Source organism: Papio anubis, chromosome 4 (assembly GCF_008728515.1).
Source record: "Papio anubis isolate 15944 chromosome 4, Panubis1.0, whole genome shotgun sequence".
NCBI lineage: Eukaryota > Metazoa > Chordata > Mammalia > Primates > Cercopithecidae > Papio > Papio anubis.
In genome coordinates, this window is record NC_044979.1 from 122,566,338 (window position 1) to 122,587,644 (window position 21,307).

Genomic DNA, 21,307 nt, shown 5'->3' on the forward strand with positions numbered 1-21,307 from the left:
TGAGGAATCGCCATACTGTTTTCCATAATGGTTGAACTAGTTTACAATCCCACCAACAGTGTAAAAGTGTTCAATAGCAAAGACTTGGAATCAGCCCAAATGTCCAGCAGTGACAGACTGAATTAAGAAAATGTGACACATATACACCATGGAATACTATGCAGCCATAAAAAAGGATGAGTTTGTGTCCTTTGTAGGGACATGGATGCAGCTGGAAACCATCATTCTCAGCAAACTATCGCAAGAACAGAAAACCAAACACCGCATGTTCTCACTCATAGGTGGGAACTGAACAATGAGATCACTTGGACTCGGGAAGGGGAACATCATCATGGGGAGGGAGGAGGGGGGAGGGATTGCATTGGGAGTTATACGTGATGTAAATGACGAGTTGATGGGTGCTGACGAGTTGATGGGTGCAGCACGCCAACATGGCACAAGTATACATATGTAACAAACCTGCACATTATGCACATGTACTCTAGAACTTAAAGTATAATAATAATAAAATAAAATAAAATAAAATGAATAAATACTGTACATAAAAATTCCATGTAGGTAGGCAGTGTTAACCTTAAGTGTGCTAAGTAAAGCACTAAATATTAGTGCTGCTTTAAATGTTTATGTATATATAAAAGAACTTAAGAGAGGGTAGAAAATATAAATAGTTGGCACTTTGGGTTCAATTTTAATTAATTTAATAATTTTAAAAAATTTAATTTTATGTACATTTGTTAAATGTATAAAATGTACATACAATAACTATAAACAAACCAGTAGGAGTATAATATATGATGAAATGATAAATAACTTTTAAAATTTAGCATTAAAGAGTAAGAACATGATGATCAATATACATCGATAAAATGAGTTTTCTTCTAATTTATCACCTTGAAATAAAAATATTGATCAATCTTCCCACAGCTTCTCTTTGTTTCTTTGCTTGTATTTATAAAATAGGAGGCAGTAAACTAGAAGATGAAGCAAACAATAATGAAAACAGGAGTTGAGGGTGGCCGTACACCTCTGAATTGTGGCACCAAGTACACACAAAATAACAGCCTGAAATGCTCACAACCTTGGATGTTTGCATTTGTTTATGAACTATATAGGGTGCTTATTTTCTGCTTTTCATGATGGCAATAACCAATCTTTCCCCACCATATTTATGGTACTTTTCCTTCCTTTTTTTTAGAAGCATATTTTATGCTTGGCAGTATCTAAATGTTGTGTCTGGAATTTAAATAGGATAAACTGTACTTTAGCCTTAGCTAACTGAAGGAGGCCAAGCCCACTCCTGAATTGATGGTGATTATCTTTAGCAGAGTGAAATGGAAGGGTTCATTGATTGAATACTATTATGACTTAGGTGCTTTTCATATATCATCTTGTGACACTTTCCAAACAACCCTGTGGGGTAGGAGACATATTTCTCAGTTTCCAGGAAAGGAAAAATAGCATGGAGCAATTTTCGGCTTTGGCTTGTCTGAGCTCAAATCCCATGGTAAGTGTACTGGCCACACTAAATAGCACGTATATAAGATGATACTATGGACACATTAATTGTTGAAGTAGACCTGGACAGTGTTGCACAAAGATCTCAAGTCAAGAGCTCTAAAAACATTGGCTAACAATGTAGTATATATGCCAATGCTCTCTTCTAGGTGTTGCCTAAGGGGCTTATATCATACCTACATTAGATACAATTTTAGGTAATGAACAGATACTTTAACTATAATCTAAAATAGTGGTAGATCTCAAATTGTGCATTATGTGATAACAAAAACAATAGCTAATAAACCAGCATTTATCTGGGTATATATATATATATAATAAAAACACTGGCAATGAAACAGAGTATTTCTCTTTTTCATACTTTTCATATTTCTCTTTATTTCCTTGTAACATTGTTGCAAAAAGAAAAGCTGACTTTATTCACAGAAACATTCTTCTTAATGTAGGAAAACATATGTAATCCACAAAAAGATGTATAAATGATAAAAGTTTAGCAAGTTTCTATCATTAAAGATAAGTATATTAAAGCCAGTAATATTTCTATATGTTAACACCTAAATAATTGGCTGCTAAATATTTAAGGCCATTTACAATACTATCAAAATATAAAATTCTTAGGGATATTAGTTGTATTTGGCAAAAAGATGAACAAGAAGTCTGAGATAATCTGAAGAAAGCTTAAAAAAATGGAGGAGCACATTGGCATATGAGTCATGGAATAAAAGCAGTTAAGACATCAATTCTCACCGAATTGATCTATAGCTTTAACAAAATAGCAATTAAATTATTAGCAGAATTTATCTCATAGAAATTGGTAAACTGATTACAAATATCACATGGAAATGCAAAATACTCTAAATAACTAAAACAAATAGGGAAAGAAACAAAATTGGAAGAATAACATTACAGTACTTCACAACTTAATATAATCCTACAGTTATCAATAACATATGATATTAACATAAAATTACTGAAATGAATCAATGGAAAAAAATAAAGTCCAAATGTAGATGCACACATATATGTAAAACTGATTTTCAATAAAGGTACAAAAATAATTGGGTGGAGAAAGAATATGCTTTTCAACAAATGTACTGGAAAATTTTCATATACATTTGCAAAAAAAAATCACGACATATACTTAGTGCAATATGAAAAAAAAAAAACAAAATATGCACCATAGACCTAAATATAAAGTCTCAAACTATGAAACGTTTAGAATAAAATCTTTGTGATCTAGGATTAGACATAGAACACATAGAATATGACGTGTTTTAAAACATGATTCAAGATATAACAAATTTACAGTTTGGACTTCATCAAAATGAAAACCTTTGGTCCTTTGGAAGCACTGTTAAGAAAATAAAAACACAAACCTCAGCATAGGAGAAAATATTTGCAAATCATATATGTGATTAAATATCTGTATCTAAAATTTATAAAACCTCTAAAATCAATAAGAAATAAACCCAATAAAAATCATCAAAAGATTTGAACAAACTTCACCAAAGAAACAGTACAGATGGCACATGAGCATGTGAAAAAATCATTAGTTATTGGAGAAATGCAAATTAAAACTGCAATTAGATTAAAACTGCAATTAGATGATACTACACAGATATTGTAATGGCTAAAATTTAAAAACACATGGATTTAAAAGTGTAGAGAGTAATTTTAGCACCCATGCACACAGGAGATAGCAATATCAAATGTTACAATCACTTTGGAAAAAAAGTTTGACAGTTTCAGTTTCTTCTTTTTTTTTTTTTCTTTTTTTTTTTTTTTTTTAGATGGAGTCTCACTCTGTGTCTCAGGTTAGAGTGCAGTGGCATGATCTCGACCCATTGCAACCTCCACCTCCTTGATTCAAGTAATTCTCCTGCCTCAGCCTCCTGAGTAGCTGGGATGACAGGCGCAGGCCACCACACTCAGCTAATTTTTGTATTTTTAGTAGAGACGGGGTTTACTCTGATGGCCAGGCTGGTCTTGAACTCCTGACCTCGTGATGCACCTGTCTTGGCCACCCAAAGTGCTGGAATTACAGGTGTGAGCCACCGCACCTGGTCCTTAGTTTCTTAAAAAGTTAAACATTCACCTACAAAATGATACAGACATTCCATTCCTAGATGTTTAATGAAGACAAATGAAACAGTAGTACAAAGTGTTCTCAGCAGCACTAGTCATTATGGCACAAAATTGTAAACAATTTAAATGTCCATTAACACATCAGTGATAAACATATTGTGTTCTGTCCACGTTTTCCAAACCTGCTTAGCAATAAAAAGGAATGAGCTATTGATCCTTGAAACAACATGGATGAGTCTCACAATAATAGTGCTGAGTGCAAGAAGTGAAACCAAAAAATTCCATAGTGTATGTTTTTATTTGTATAAACTTCTAGGAAAGGCCAGCTAATCTATAGTAACAGAAAGCAGACTGAAAATTGCCTGGGGATGGTGGTGACCCTATGTGGAGGAATGAGGATTAGTAAGGAGCACAAGGAAATGTTCTGCGTGACGAAAATGTTCATTAGTTTGCTTGTGGTGATGGATTTATAGATGTATATGTATGTCAAAATTTATGAACTTAAATATTTTGAATATGTTTACTTTATTATATGTCATTATACTTCAGTGGAGCTGTTAATAAAGTTCTAAAGTCTCCTAACTTTCATAGTAACTCAGGTAAAACACTTGCATTCAAGTCAACATTTATTAATTTCAGTTCTATCTAAGGGCATGTGATATAAATTAGACTCTATGTACAAAAAAATACTCCTGACAAAATGCTAAAATTTGTCAATACATCTACCAAATCTGCCAAATCTATATTCTCAGGTGCCAATAGAAGAAGATTATGATATTAAAATCATGCAACATGCATTCTGGTAAGCAAGACACATCTGACTACCAAAACACAGGAAAACTATTTGTCTACCATGTCTGGTTTGTCATGAATTACTAGAATACTAATTAAGGGAAATCATATAAATTAAATGTCTTGGAAATTGAAAGTTCCTTCACATTTCGTTGTGAGGAAAAAAGAAAGCAAAACATTTTAAAGTTATTCTTATTGTAATAATTTTCACTTCTATTTTAATTATATTTAGCATTTATTCACTTTCGTCTTTCATTCACAACAGACACACAATTGGGTGCACACACTCTAATTTGTTTCAGAAACTTTGCCATTCCAATGAACTATCTTTTTTCTTAAATCAAGTTTTTTTAGGTTTTTGACTAACAAGTTTTCTGGGAGGCCGGGCGCGGTGGCTCACGCCTGTAATCCCAGCACTTTGGGAGGCTGAGGCGGGCGGATCACGAGGTCAGGAGATCGAGACCATTCCATCCCGGCTCACACAGTGAAACCCCGTCTCTACTAAAAATACAAAAAACTAGCCGGGCGAGGTGGCGGGCGCCTGTAGTCCCAGCTACTCGGGAGGCTGAGGCAGGAGAATGGCGTGAACCCGGGAGGCGGAGCTTGCAGTGAGCCGAGATCGCGCCACTGCACTCCAGCCTGGGGGACAGAGCGAGACTCCGTCTCAAAAAAAAAAGAAAAGAAAAAAAAAAGTTTTCTGGGAAATGTGTGCTCTGTTTTCAATGCCTACAAAATATTGTGCGTGTAATATGAGTTTAAAATTCTAGGCATTGTTTTTAACTGTCATAATTAATAATTGAGTTTAAATTATGTACAAATGCTGTAATGACTACTACTCAAAACAGAACAAAATATTCCCATCCAAAATTTGGTTCAGATGTTCAGATTAATTAAGCCACACATACCCCTAGAGGGCATGAAAATTTTTATTTCTTACATAATGAGGTTTTCTGAGGGAAAGAGGGCGTTGTCTTCCAAGCTGGCCTGAAAATGGCTTGAAAAGGCAGAGAAAGGAGGGTGGTTTGGGGTGTTTATGTTGGTTTAGGGGCTAGGGCTGGGGTGAAAGTTTTCATTTAAGTAGTGGCAGGAGGTCGTGTGATTTGAACTTTTCACTGGTGTCAAAGGAGAGAGCACTGGGACATTCTTATCAACTGCTCAGATGGTGAGGCACAACGAGAAGAAGGCAAGGGCATGGGAGTCACATAAAAAATGGCGTCAGGGTCTGCATGCGTTCACATCGCTGTGTGATGACGTCAACCACAGGCCACGCCTACTATGTGCCAGATGACATAGCTTGGGAGATGTCCAGTTTATCAAAATGAGGACCTTTTAGCCTTCACAGAATGACTGATTATTCATTCAATGTTAATCAGATAGGTTAAAAAATGTGGAGCTAACAGTTTCCATTTGTAATTCTTGCATAGAAATGAATGTTGTGTAGAAACTGTTACACAACAAACATTAAGGGCCGTAGGTTATTGGATATGATCTTCTACTTAAACTACTTTTCGTTGATGTGGCCTTGTTTCCAGTGCAAGGTAGTCTGCTAGCAAAAGGGAAGAAAACGGAAATCTTTTATGGAAATAAAGGGACTATTCTAGACTGTATCTGCAGAAAAACAAACGAATGTCAGCAGCAGTTGAAATTATGGCAAAGCCATCGCATTACAGACAGCGGAGCAGGGGAGGTGGGAACAAGGCTTGCAGACGCCTGCCTGTCAGGTGGCAGATTTGGGGATCATAAGTCAGGGGACAGTGAGATGAGGGACAAATCAAATAAGCGGGCCAAATCCTGAAATGTGAAAGGCTGTGGTCAGAGAGAGGAGTTTTGGATTATGAAATAAGACTAGAGAAATTCCTGCTACTGACAACACTGAGGATGCAGACAGGAGAGAGGAACCTACTGAACATTTTAAGATTAAAATCATCTGATTATTCACCCAATAACCATTACGTAGCAGGCAGGGTTTTGGTGATAGAACATTAGATAAGAAATAGATCCTGACATTTAGGGTCATCCAACTAAATGGGGTATTAGCATCTAGAGAAGCATTTTACATCAATGTTCCCTCATCCTTCATCTACCTGCAGAAGTGTTGTTGTTATCCGCAACTAAATGGGGTATTAGCATCTAGAGAAGCATTTTACATCAATGTTCCCTCATCCTTCATCTACCTGCAGAAGTGTTGTTGTTTTCTGCACTTTAGAGATGAGGAAACTAAGACTTAGGGGAGTTAAATTAAATGCCTAGAGTCAAGCAACTGGTTAAATGTCAAACCCTCTAGGAGTTAAACCCAATTCTGCTTTTTAACAAATTATTCTTTCTGTTATTGCTTTCCCAGCAAGAACACTTCTTGAAATGAAAAACAAAAGCAGCATTAGATGCTGATATCAGGTCTAGTAGTTGTACACGTAGAAGAGATAAGATTAGAATCAAAAATAAGTGGGCAGAAAAAAATCAAGTACTAATAATGGGGCAAGTGACAAAAGATACCATATTCTCTGAAATTTTAATAACTTTAAGTAATTGAGAAACATTAAGATGATCAAAGAAGACATGAATAAAATTGTCACTTAAATAAAATAAATGTTCTAAGAAATTAAGGAAAAGAAAACATTGTGGATAGTATTTCCTGATACTTGACATTCAAGAAGCAGATGCAAATTTGCTAAATGTTTCCTTTATCACTTACGATCCAGCACATACACTGTGACTTCTATTATAATCAGAGGACATGCTGGGCCCTGGAGATGAAAAGGTGATGTTTGGGGTGTAGAGTGTGAATGTTAAATTTCCCCCTAAGGAAAGCCCACTGGTTATCTAATTAAGCCTGTGAACATCCGCTCCCCAAAATGCACAAATATAATTTGTAACCCCTGGAGTTTACAAGATATTCTTTCTATCTTCCTGAAAAAGTGGTATGTTAGAACAAGTCACTTTGTTGATGCCCTGAAAGTCAAAAGTCTGTGACCAATATGCGTGTTAGAATTTTTTAGTATATAATATTTTCAAAAGAAAAAATGTGGATTCAAGAATATTTCTCACTCATTAGAGAGGCTATGTTTTCTGCCAACGAACATAGAGAGGAAAGAAGTTTTGCTTGACAGAGAAGGTTTAAGCAAGAGAAACATCCTGTACTAATGATTATGAATTCATCTCTACTTCTGCATGTAGTATTTTATTTAATCTGCAGATAATTGTTTTATGTAATATGAATTCTGAAGAAATTAAGTCCTGGAAGGGTGACTAAAATTTGAAACAAATTAGCAAATGACCTATATATGTTTCTTTGTTTGTGTGTAGATTTCCTTTGCTGGATAACTGATTACCATAAACTTAGAGGCTTAAATAGCCTATTTTATATTCTCATATTTTCTACGTATCAGGCATCTGACTATGGCTTAACTGGGTCCTCTAATGGAGTCTTACAGATGGCAATTAATGCGTTAGGTGGGGCTGAAATCTCATCTAAGGCTTGGGATTCTAGACTCACATAAATGTTGTCAGAATTCATTTCCTGGAAGCTGCAGAGTTCATTTTGGCTTCTTTTAAGCTGCAGTGGAAAGTCTCTACTGCTTTGAGTTTCTGAGGTCAGGAAAGGAAGCCCTTTTTAAAAAGATTCACTTGCATCGATCAGGTCCACCCAAGATTATCTTTCTTAGATTGATTAAAAACCAAATGATTTGGCATCCTGCACCTTGTAGTGCCTCCACTTTTGCTGTATCCTGTGCATAGTCACAAGAGTGACATTGCATGGTGTTCTCAGGACCCCACGCCAACCCAGCTGGGTACACCTTCCTGGGCAGGGGAGTCCACAAGGGTGTGACTCACAGGGGAGCATTCAAGAATTACACCCACAAAAATGTTTATCCACAGAGAGACCAGACCAATGTAGTAGCACAGCTTTTTAAAGAAAACCTTGCCCAGCATTTTGGGAGGCCGAGGAGGGTGGATCACCTGATGTCAGGAGTTCAAGATCAGCCTGACCAACATGGTGAAAACCTGTCTCTAGTGAAAATAGAACAATTAGCCTGGTGTGGTGGTGCATGCCTATAATCCAAGCTACTTGGGAGGCTGGTGCATACCTGTAATCCCAGCTACACAGGAGGCTGAGACAGAAGAATCACTTGAACACAGGAGGTGGAGGTTGCAGTGAGCTGAGAGCACACCATTGCACTCCAGCCTGGGAGACAAAAACAAAACTGAAAAAATGCTCATCATCACTGGCCATCAGAGAAATGCAAATCAAAACCATAATGAGATACCATCTCACACCAGTTAGAATGGCAATCATTAAAAAGTCAGGAAACAACAGGTGCTGGAGAGGATGTGGAGAAATAGGAAGACTTTTACACTGTTGGTGGGATTGTAAACTAGTTCAACCATTGTGGAAGACAGTGTGGCGATTCCTCAAGGATGTAGAACTGGAAACATCATTTGACCCAGCCATCCCATTACTGGGTATATATCCAAAGGATTATAAATCATACTGCTATAAAGACACAGGCACATGTATGTTTATTGTGGCACTATTCACAATAGCAAAGACTTGGAACCAACCCAAATGTTCATCAATGATAGACTGGATTAAGAAAATGTGGCATATATAGACCATGGAATACTATGCAGCCATAGAAAAGGATGAGTTCATGTGCTTTGTAGGGACATGGATGAAGCTGGAAACCATCATTCTGAGCAAACTGTCACAAGGACAGAAAACCAAACAGAGCATGTTCTCACTCATAATTGGGAATTGAACAATGAGAACACTTGGACACAGGAAGGGGAACATCACACACCAAGGCCTGTTGTGGGGTGGGGGGGGGGGAGGGATAGCATTAGGAGATATACGTAATGTAAATGACGAGTTAATGGGTGCAGCACACCAACAGGGCACATGTATACATATGTAACAAACCTGCACGTTGTGCACATGTACCTTAGAACTTAAAGTATAATAATAGTAATAAAAGAAAAGAAAAAGAAAACCTTAAAAAACAAAGAGAGGGAAATAAAGGCATTTTGGACTTGTAATTGCCATGCTTCGCAAAATTTCCTGTGACAACTTCTTCTTTTTATTTTTTTAATAAGGGGGAAGTATATACAATAAATTTCTCTTTGTTAGAATTTCTTTATTACACTTTCTCCCTTGTTAACTTTCCAATCTCTTTTGTCTCAAGAGTATTCCAGTTAAATGCTAAAATGCCTGCAATTTGGGGAAAATTAACAGATTTATTTTAAAATATTTTGTGATTGAATTTTCAAAAAATAAAAATAACTGAAAAAGGATGACAGTGTACACATAACTATACTTCTTTGCTGGTATACGATATAATTGAATTTTTTTCAATTTTGCTTTCATTCTAGGAACTGGTTTCTTCTTTATCTACTTGGTACTTATCATGAAAGTAAATAATAGTTATAGAAGAGACTCATTCATCACTCAGCCATCTCTGTCATATCTCAACTGCTACAACAGTGGTATACTTCTACACATGCTATGAAAGAATCAGCGTAATCACTCTTTAAAGTCATTAGGGATCAAACAAATAACAGGGAAGCACATTTTGGAAAACATTTGTTTTTCTTGCTCTAAACGCAGTATGTCCTCACATTTACTTTAAGTTCTGTCCTTGAATTAATTTCATTTATAATACATTTTAAAAATAAGAAAAACCTTGATGTCTGTCATTAAAAAACTTTTATTGATTTGTATGCATCCCACTTTGTGTTTTTGTAAACTACCATTGAAAAATCTTAAGATAATTACTGTATAATGGGGTAATTAATTAAAATAACAATAATAAAGACTAAAATTTCTAAATTAGTCTCAAACCATGTTAACCTTACTTTAATTCTCAAGCTGTAATTTCAAGCCAGAGAAGGAACTTAGAGGCATTGCATGTAAACTTCAATTTTGTGTGTGTGTGTTGTGTTTTGTTTTGTTTTTTAGGAAGAAGAGTAGCCCAAAAGATGATGAATCTTTATTGAAATCATATAACAGTGATTTTGTAATCACATGACTGAGTTTTTAAATAATGTTGTCTCCTTTTGAACATTTTTTGAGATGCTAGAGAGAGGGGGTAAATGAAAATAGAAAGGATGAATAAAATGGAAATATTTAGGATACTTTTAAAGACACATAATTACTAAGTATTGTTTTAAAGGAAGAGAAGGTTGTTTATTCAGTGACAAAGAAATAGGACAGGAAGTCCTGGGGGAAATGGGACCTGGGAATCCCTAAAAGAATACTATATGTTTGTTCCATTTTGTAGCATGTAGGTAACATGATGTGGTGGCAAGACAATTTTTGTTTGTTTTCCCCTTTGTGTTTTAAGGGAGACAAATTTGGGGGAAGAGACATTATAGTCGTTGATCTATTCATTCACTAAACATTTACTAAGCTACTGTTGTGTGATTAACACTGCATTTTGTTTCAGTCTGAAGAATGTACATATTATTTTGGGGGAACTATTTGTTTTACAATTTTCAGATACTTTACAAGCCAAAATATCACCTCATCTTGATAGTCGTAAACTGAGCACAGCTGTATGCATTATGTAAAGCTTAAACATTTTCAAATATATTAACCAAATTCAGTAGTATAGTTTCATTTACTACACCCACAAGGCATACTGTCTAACTAGTCTGGGAATAGTTTCACTCTTTATTTGAAATTCAACAGTTATTAAAACTGTTTTGGCTGGAGGACCAGCCAGTTGACCCAAGCTCAAAATCAGATCTCAGTAGGGAGACTATTTTCTTTATTCCAAGCCAGAATGAAAAGAATCTCGGCCAAGTGTCCACGTTAAAGGCAAAGCTCGAACAAACAAAACCAATCACACTAAAAGGTGGTCTTGTATGATAGATGAATCTAAGGAGAACAAGCTTGAAAGAAAGATAAGCTGGTTCCAAATAAACAAGGGCAGAACATTATTTTCTATAAACAACATCTAGATTTCTATGTCATATGTTGGCCTGAAAAGGCTAGAAATAATAATTTTATTTCAGTTTTAGCTGAAATATACTTTATAAGTGTGCGTACACTTAGAGACTTTAAATTACTGACCATTCTTGGCATTTCACACTTACTTTTATCTTCCCTGTACCTCAAAGAAATACAAGGAAGCCACCTTTTAAATGATAAGACAAGTCACCACTGTTTTCAAGGCATGAATCAAAATTTGGGAGAAAAACTTAGCCCCTGATAAGTTTTATCAGAAATTATTTTATTAATTTGGATCTGCTTGAAAATAATCCTTACTGAATGTATACTATAAACTTTTATGTGGACGTCAATAAATAGAACATAAATGGTGTAGAAGTCATAGTTTCAAAAGAAAGAAAGAAGAGAGAGACTTGGCTTTATTTTTTTCCATTCCTAATTCTCCCATTCTTTCAAGTTCCCTTATTTACTTTGAGATTGTTACATTTTTCTTCCATTCCCACTGCTCCTCATCTATCATGCTCCTTTCTCATTTTATTTGAGACTACTACAATGTGTCTCTAATGGTTCTATTGCACTCAGTCTGTGCACTCAGAAACTGGCAAAGAGAAGCACCCCAAAATAGAAGAAAACCCCCAATCATGGCACTTCACTTCACATGAACAAACTTCTTCATTTTCTGCCACATGAAACCTGACTTCTCCGCCTGTCTTTCAGGCTTTCTACTGAAAACCCACCCCACATTCTCCTGTCTCGCCATTCCTTACCTAGAATGAGCTCTTCTCTGCCCTGTGCCTTCCAGCACCTGTGACTTTACTCTGATAGTCCTTTCTGCTTTTTATCTAGTTCTATGAGTCCAACTGAAATTCTGAATCCTCCTGGAATTTACTCTAATTTATTTTCCTTTCAGTACTTCCCTGTTCTCAGAATGAGCTGTTCTACCTTGGCGCACTCACATACTTGCTTCTGATGCTATGTGTCATGTGCAGAATTGTGTCCCAGGTATTTTTCCAAGTCTCCTTGGTTTCCTTAAACAGTGACAAGCTCTGTGAGGTGCAGGCTGCACTGGATCCAAGGCTCTCCACGTGCAGCTCCCCAGCAGCCTGCAACCGGCATGGATTGCCCTGCACCCTCCCCTCCAGGCACAGTTTGGGAATGTCTCTTCATTTCTGTAAAGATGTTTTTTGAGATAAAATAAAATAAAAATCTGCGTGATAACTCGTGATATGTTGGAGAGAAATAAAGAGGCAGATGCGGCAGGAGATTACAAGGAAATGTCAGCATCTTATGTGGCAGGGTTTGATTTGGGGGACTATGGAGAGTAGATAGGATCGAGAGGAATAACAAAAGAATAAGGAAGACTGTACCCACAGACCATAAACAGACAGGCAGGAAGACTGCACTATGCAGAAAAGAGGGGACGTTAGGAGTAGTTTTGGTTATTCATAAATCAGATAATATGTAGTTTTAGATTTACTATTTCAATTCTGGCCACATAGCTTAAATATACACTGAGATATACTGAAGGAGTCCATAAATCTAAGAAATGACTGAAACATTTAAATACCTAGATAAAAATACAGGCATGGAACAAATTGGGTGTTAAAAGTAATTGTTACCTAATTCACTTTTTTCAGATACAGTGCAATATTATGCTCAGTATCTGAAAAAGTTAATTAGGTAACAAATTAAAATATGCTTTATGTGAATATATGTGCATTAGCTTAAAATATCTACCTTGTCCTAACTTCAGTGTGTTTTAAAAATGCAAAAATAAATATAATTTATTTGTATTTTTTATCTAAATACTTTTATTTACATTATTTAATTTGCTTCTTTATGTTCCACCTCCCATGATAATGATTGAGAGTGTCTTATATAGACACGTGCAATACAACAAAAGTTACGGAAAATAGATGAAGCACTTGGAATACAGACAATACAATGAAATTGAGCTAAGATTGTTCCGCAAAGGACTTATTATAAGGTTCTGAATCATAAGTTGGTAGAAGGATCAAAATACGGCTCTGGCCTTTCTAGAGGCTGGAACAAAGAGGGAAGCATGATCATTAAAAAACTTACCAAGCATTCCTTATCAAGAACGTGGAAAAGGAAAAGAAAAAAGAAACAATCACTTATCAAACACTTTGACTAGGTTCTCTCATTCAGTCTTCACATACTCCACACAGTGGGCCTGTCTTTCCAACCCATGGCAGGGATCAGTGGTTTTTCTGGAGCTGTTATGGAGGTGATTAGTATGTCGGAGTGGCTTCCTCTTTGTCCTGCATGAAGGAGGGAACAGTTGCTGTCTTTTACAATGAATCTTTTCTCCAAGCAGAATTCAAAAAGAAGTCAAAAAATTAGGAAATATGAAAAAAACAGATCTGAATGTATTGGAGAGGTAAAAGACGGCCAAGGTTTGAGAGACGAAATCTCACAGAAAGTGAGCCCAGTGTTGAGGATGTAATCTCAGGATTACGTCTAATCTAAGGATGTAATCTAGATTCACAAGATTAGGGATGTACTCTAAATTCACAAAAGTTCATGTAAATTTGGAAGACTAAGAAGCTGTAAATAAGGGTATTTTGCTCAGCGTCTGCTAAAGAAGGCCCTACTAACCTCCTTGCCAGGCTTTGGGTTGGGATCGCAAAGTGCTACAACCTAGGAGTGAAACTGCCTTTGCAAAAATTATGATAGTGAGGGAAATCTGACAGAAAAATTATGGCAGTGAAATAAATCTGACATAACTGACTCTGTCTTGCTTCTAACCTCCAAGCTGCCTTTGTTCATTCCTGGGCATAAGCCAAGCTAACTATGGGAGGAATTTAGTTTATAATTTAACTTTAAAACAAAGATGATAACAGCTCCTTCCTGAAACTAACTCCTCCTTGCTCAGGTACCAAAACCACCTGTGTAAAACTAAAATTAGCAACAAGGTTAGAATTATAGTTCAGGAGTCCTGCAGCCAGAGGTTACAAGATTTATAACCTTATCACTTGCTCCTGTAGATAACATCACTGTTGTAAAACCTAAGATTGGTAATAGAGGTATTTTCTAGACCCTGCATTTTGATGGACTAGCTAGTGGTCCACCTGAACCAGTAACCAATACTAAGAAATGGGCTCATCTGGTCTTGTGACCCACCACCCAGGAACTGACTCAGCACAAGAAGACAGCTTTGACCCCCTATAATTTTATCCCTGACCCAACCAATCAGCATTCTCCATTCCCTAGCCTACTGCCTGCCAAACTATCCTTGATAAACCCTAGCCTCTGAGTTTTTGAATAGATTTATTTGAGTAATAATTACACCCGTCCTTCGACTTGGATAGCCCTGTGATTATTAAACTCTTTCTCTGCTGTAATATGGCTGTCTCAGTGAGTTGACTTTATCTGTACAGTAGGCAAGAAGAGCACATTGGGTAATAACAGGAGCGATAGTAATTCATAAACAGACTGGTCATAGCAGGGATGGAAAACCAGCTTTGGATCATCTCAATATATGATTAGATCAAGGGCATATGTGATTACTACTCCCCTGGCTTCCTTCCAGAAGCAAATATAAGTCAATTTCAGAAGAAGATAATATTAACTTAAGGTTAACATTATTTTTATACTTATTCAAATACAATGTCTGGAACTGAAAGAGAAATAATCAATATATGATGAGACAAAATAATGTGATGCAAGATAATATGAAAAATAATGTTATTTTGCAAAGAAAAATAATAGACAATAGAAATAGGCAGGGAATGCAGATAATAGAGTTATCAGATATAGGCTTTACTATAGCTATGAAAAATATATGCAAGGAAATAAAAGACAAGACTTTCCGCAGAGAACTGGGAACTATAAAAGAAGTTATTTAAATTCTAGAACAGAAAAGATAATACAAATTTAGAATTCAGTGGATGAAGCTGGACAAAGATTAGATATAGACAAAGACATAAAATATCCAGAATAAAAAATGGAGAGATAAAGATGAAAATACAGAAAATCAAATGGAAAACACAGAGAACACAGTAAAGTCTGAGTTCCTCGAAAAAGAGGCAAGAGAAAGCATGGAGCAGAAACAATATTTCTAGAGATAGTAAGTGGGAATTTTTTAAAAAGAGAAACTAATTTCAAATGAGTAAGTGTAAGATTGGCAACGGGGCAGTCGGTGCCGCATCCCCAGCCCGCAGCCATGGCCGCCTACAAACTGGTGCTGATCCGGCGGGGCTAGAGCGCATGGAACCTGGAGAACCGCTTTGGCGGCTGGTAGGACGCAGACCTGAGCCCTGCGGGCCACGAGGAAGCGAAGCGCGGCAGGCAGGCGCTGCGAGATGCTGGCTATGCGTTTGACATCTGCTTCATCTCAGTACAGAAGAGAGCGATCCGGACCCTCTGGACAGTGCTGGATGCCATTGATCAGATGTGGCTGCCAGTGGTGAGGACTTGGCACCTCAATGAGCGGCACTATGGGGATCTAACTGGTCTCAATAAAGCAGAAACTGCTGCAAAGCATGGTGAGGCCCAGGTGAAGATCTGGAAGCGCTCCTATGATGTCCCACCACCTCCGATGGAGCCTGACCACCCTTTCTACAGCAACATCAGTAAGGATCGCAGGTATGCAGACCTCACAGAAGATCAGCTACCCTCCTGTGGGAGTCTGAAGGACACTATTGCCAGAGCTCTGCCCTTCTGGAATGAAGAAATAGTTCCCCAGATCAAGGAGGGGAAACGTGTACTGATTGCAGCCCATGGCAACAGCCTCTGGGGCATTGTCAAGCATCTGGAGGGTCTCTCTGAAGAGGCTATCATGGAGCTGAACCTGCCCACTGGTATTCGCATTGTCTATGAATTGGACAAGAACTTGAAGCCTATCAAGCCCATGCAGTTCCTGGGGGATGAAGAGATGGTGCGCAAAGCTATGGAAGCTGTGGCCGCCCAGGGCAAGGCCAAGGAGTGAAGGCCAGCCAGGAGGATTCTGTCCCCAGGAGCACCCTCCCTGCCCGTCTTGTCCCTCTGCCCCTCCCACCTGCACATGTCACACTGACCACATCTGTAGACATCTTGAGTTGTAGCTGCAGATGGGGACCGGTGGCTCCCATTTTCATTTTAGCCATTTTGTCTTCTGCACCCACTCCCTTCGTACAATCTAGTCAGAATAGCACTTCTGGAGCATAGGTTCTCAGTCCAAGCTGTGGAAAAGCTCCCCTTATCCAACAGAGGTTAAAGGTAGTAACTTGGGTTTCTGCGAGTTCTTTGTTTACTAAGGACTTGTGGGGAGGAACCATGCTAAGCCATGACCAATGAGGAGAAGCACCAGAGCCTGTCTGTCCCCAGGAGCCAGTCCTCTGCTCTTCTGCAGTCAGGCCACTGCCTGGGGGCTCTAGTCATTCCAGTGGAAGATGAATGTAACCTGCATGGTGATGTGACAACTGTTTCCTCCCTGACCCTAGAGGACGTGGTTCTAGAAGTTTGGGATCAATCCTGAATTTAGTTATGTGTTACATTTACTTTTATTTAAAAAGTATGGTATATATAAATAATACAAAACAATAACGCTTCTGGGGTTTCTTGTGGTGGCTGAAATAGTCCCACATGTGGTCATCAGAAAATAAGCCATTCCTCATACCAGTATGGGATCAGTTCCTTGACCTCTGAGGGGCAGGAGTGCTTCCTGCTGTGTGTGTTAGAATCCTTTCCTGCCTTGTTTCATGGCGGTGAAATGCCCTTTGGTCCTGTCCAAGTGTGTCTTTCACTGATTTCTGAATCATGTTCTAGTTGCTTGGCTCTGCCACATGGGTCCAGTGTTCACCTGAGCATAACTGTACTAAATCCTTTTTCCAGATCAGTATAATAAAGGAGTAATGTGCAATTTAAAAAAAAAAAAGCCACAAAATGAGGAAATAATATATTTGAACTGCTGGGAGTACGAAACACTAAAAAGAAAAACAAATACTCTCAACCCCAAATTCTATAACCAAAGAAGGTGATCATTATGATGATGAATACAGATTTAATGTACTCTCTATCAAAATCTTGACTTGCTTTTTGCAGAAATTGACAAACTGTATTAGTCAAATTTCTCCAGAAAAACAGAACTAGGCATATACATGAATTATAGAGGCTGAGATGTCCTGAATCGACAGCTGGAAAGCTAAAGACCCAGGACAGTTGATGGCATCATTCTAGCTTAAGTATGAAGTCATGAGAACCAGGAATGCCAGCTTTATAAGTTCCAGTTGCGGTACAAGTCTGAAGGCAGGAGAAAACCACTGCCTCAGCTTGAAGACAGTCATGCAGAGAGAATTTCAGATATAATTTACTAATTATAATCCTCGAGACAGAACTATTAAAATGTTTCGGTGAATTATGTTTGTCATGTGAAAGCTGGGATACCACTCTGCATTGTTGAAACAGAGACAAACATTTTCTTTTTAGTTCTGCAAAGTTAAATTTACCCTGTGTAATGACAGCATAAAAATTGGCTGAGGTTTACTTATTTATTTATTTTTTACTGGGATAGAATGGTGTACTTTAGGCTCATAAGAACTCCTGAATTAAAAATAAATAAATAAAAGTGAAAAATGTTTTAGTAGAGGGAATCACACCACACTTTTTCGGTTGTTACTTTTTATCTGACATGTATGATAACATACAAGAAGATGCTGTAAAGCTGGAGATGGGGAAGATAGTGAATAAAACGTGTTGCATTGGCAACGGGCAGAGAGGTGCCTCACAAGCAGGCAGCAAGAAGCAACAGAGAGCAGTGGCCAGGAGCTTCGACTCTGGAGCCAATCACCTAACTCCTCTGTGCTTCAATTTTCTTATCTGGAAAACAGAGTCAATAATCATCACAGCATTGTTATATGAATTGTGTGAGTTGCTGTTTGTATAGTGCTCAGAACACTGGCACACAGTAACTACTTAAAGCTTTTTATGACAAAAAACACTGAGCTGACAAAGTCCACCATCACATTTCAGACTCTGCCAGCACGGAGTAGATCACCATGGCCTTTTAAGAGCAAGTGGCTTCTAGAGAACAATCTCCGATATAGTCACTTCCCATTGCCCACTAAAATCCACAATTACTAAGAGACAAAAATTAACAAGATACGTAAAAATTAAGGGAAATATTACTGCCAGAGACTCAGAGGAGTTTGCCCCAAGTACAAAGCCAAGGAACAGAATGGGACCCACTTAGTCTTTGCTGAAGAAAACAGAGTCCTCAGTTCTTGGATTGTCTAAGGCATCCTGGGTCAAACGTAGCTAGAGAACCAGGCAGCTGCTCCCTACTGAGGAAGCAGTGTTCTTTCAAACAGTTCACTCATTACTCTAACCCCTGTGAATCCATTCTGAAATCAAAACATCGGAAAATATCTGGGAGAAAGATAGAAAGGAGTATCAAAACATATCATTACCTGGAACGCATAATCTTCATAAGTAAAATAGCAAATAGTCAGGCAAAGGAATATTAAGCGTTACATTTTTTTTTTCTGAACTGTGTCATTCCAAAATAGGAAAGTAATCAGCAGTTTATGTGGTAGACCAGAAAATGTAAATGATCTGTAGTCTCTGTGCTGGGGCTGGCCCCAGAACTGGGTGTACGAAGATGCTCCAGGTGTGACTCTTACCTTCAGATTTAGTCAAGCCTCATCTACAAACCTTGTGTATTAGTAAATATGAGTATAGATGCACACACACACACACATACACAAGCTTTCCAAACAAAGGTACCATTAAATATACAGTAAACTTCCTCCGAGGACACATCATCCTCTAAAAGTGGTACATCTTACAACTGAGACGGCTGCCCTAAATTGTTTGGCACACACAAAGTAAGGCAAAAATAACATGGCACTTATTCATTTTTTTTTTTTACTGGTTTAATAAGTTAGTTTTAATATGTACAAGGGACTCTGACAGAACATGAAATTTGGCAGTGAACAAACTGGACAAGGTCCATGCTTTTGAGGAGCTTACAGTTGGTGATGTAAACAACATATTACATCGCAAACCTGTTTGACTGTTATACATCGCTTTTATTTATTTCTTTAACAAATAGTTTTGAGCATCTGGCCCTGTGCTTCTTGCTCTTGGACTGTTTGATTCTGGGTTTCATATCAAACTTAAAATCTAGTGAATGACACAGGGTAAAAATCAGACACAAAAGTATACTAAGATTGAGATTATTCTTAGCAAGAAAATAGACATAATTCCATGGAAGTATATATAAGTGTAATTTAACCTGAGATATGATGGAGAGACAAGTTAGGCATTTAGGCAGAAATAACAGCACATAAAAAAAATTGTGGTAACAATGAGTTTGAGACATTTGAAGGGATATAAAGGCCAGAAATCAAGTAATCACATAAGGACGGAAAGACCAACCCTATTGTAATTTCTATGCGGTGAGAATCCAGGAATGGGAGATCCTAAAGAAGCATCCAGTTTTTAGGTGGATCCTTCCTTAAGTCAATTTCCCAGACCCATTTCCAGCCAGGTGTGATGATATGACCCTGCCCTGGTCTATTAGGGGAAGGTGAAGGGCCATTTTCTGTAATATTTCCGTAAACAAGAGATGCCTCACTCACAACCTTTGTCCCTTCTTTCTCATTTTCTTCCTGCTGCTTGCGGCATGAACATGGATTCACACTGGGCAATGAAGACAAAGTTCTAGGGATGTCAACCTCCAAGCAGCCTGGACTCCACTGGGGTTCATGGAGCAAAGGCATTTCATGGGTCCTGACGGCATAGTTCCATGCTTCCACGCAAGCAAGGATTGAGGCCTGGTGTTGTTTAGCCACTATTATCTGAGGTTCCAGGCACTCTTCACCTCACCCAATCTTAATTAACGTAGAATTTGGTAATGAAAGTGTGGCAGCGTAAGTCATAGTGGAAAATAATAGCTTTTTGTTTTTCCTCGTAGCTCTGCAGGATGTTGGGAAAATGGTGGAAACCCCAATCTAAATGTTACTGTGTTGTAGATTCTTCAATATCCTACCCATCCCAGATGTGAGCCTTTACCATTCCTGCCCGGAACGATATACTGACTCCTATGGAATCAAGATAACTGGTGCTTCTCATTCTCTCTTTTGTAAGTAGGAGTCCAGTTATACTTTTTGTTAATGCTCTGTAATTACATATTGCCTGTGCAGGGAAGCAGACTTATATTTTGATATCTAGTTTTCTTGTTTACAAAGAGCCCCAGTTGGGCATAGTGAACAATCCTGGACCTGGATCTGAATGGGATTTGCAATGGAACTTCAGGACTGCCTTTCACAGAGGAGTGTTGACTGTGGTTTACACATGGGAAGATATGGAATTAGGAGAGCCATTTATTATAGTCAGAGGCCTATGCTCCCACACACCAGACAAAACTCTCCCCAAACATTCAATAGAATCCTCACACTCCAAGAAATATGTAGCTTAGAAAATATGTTCAATAAAATGAAATATGACTAGTCAGTGGTTTTTAAATAACCAAATAAACACATGCTAAGAGGACTACTTTTGAAAATATTGATAGACCCATAAATTTTACCACAAAACAAAATTATGGATTTTTACCCAAACCATTTTGTAAAACAAGCACAAAAGTACCATTTTATGAAACAAGCAGAAAAGAACAAGATGGAAAACCTATCTAAAATGATGTTTGTGGAGCAGCTTAATATATCATCTAAATGAGTAAATACAGATGTAACTGCATTGATACCAAATGGAAGGCAATGGAGAATCAGGAAAATGTTGGAAGTTGAAGGAAGGGGGAATGTAAAGACCTTTTTCACCAAAAGAGCACAGGAAAAAGACATTTTGGGGAAAATGTTCTCAGGCAGAAAGCATTAGTAGTTGACCTTCATATTGGAGAAGATTCTCATTTCCTCGGTTTCCATGGTTGACGCAGTTTGCATGATAATCAACAACTTCCCATGTTCTAGCTGGAGATCACTGGATATGATTAGATTTGAAGTATAGTCA

General features: G+C 37.7%; 1 pseudogene across 1 annotated transcript; it reads left to right on the forward strand.

Moving 5' to 3' along the window:
* The first annotated feature begins 15,524 nt into the window (after window positions 1-15,524).
* On the forward strand, window positions 15,525-17,216 carry LOC101008924 (annotated as a pseudogene). Its single transcript, XR_002520931.2, has one exon. The product of XR_002520931.2 is annotated as a phosphoglycerate mutase 1-like (transcript).
* The last annotated feature ends 4,091 nt before the right edge of the window (window positions 17,217-21,307 follow it).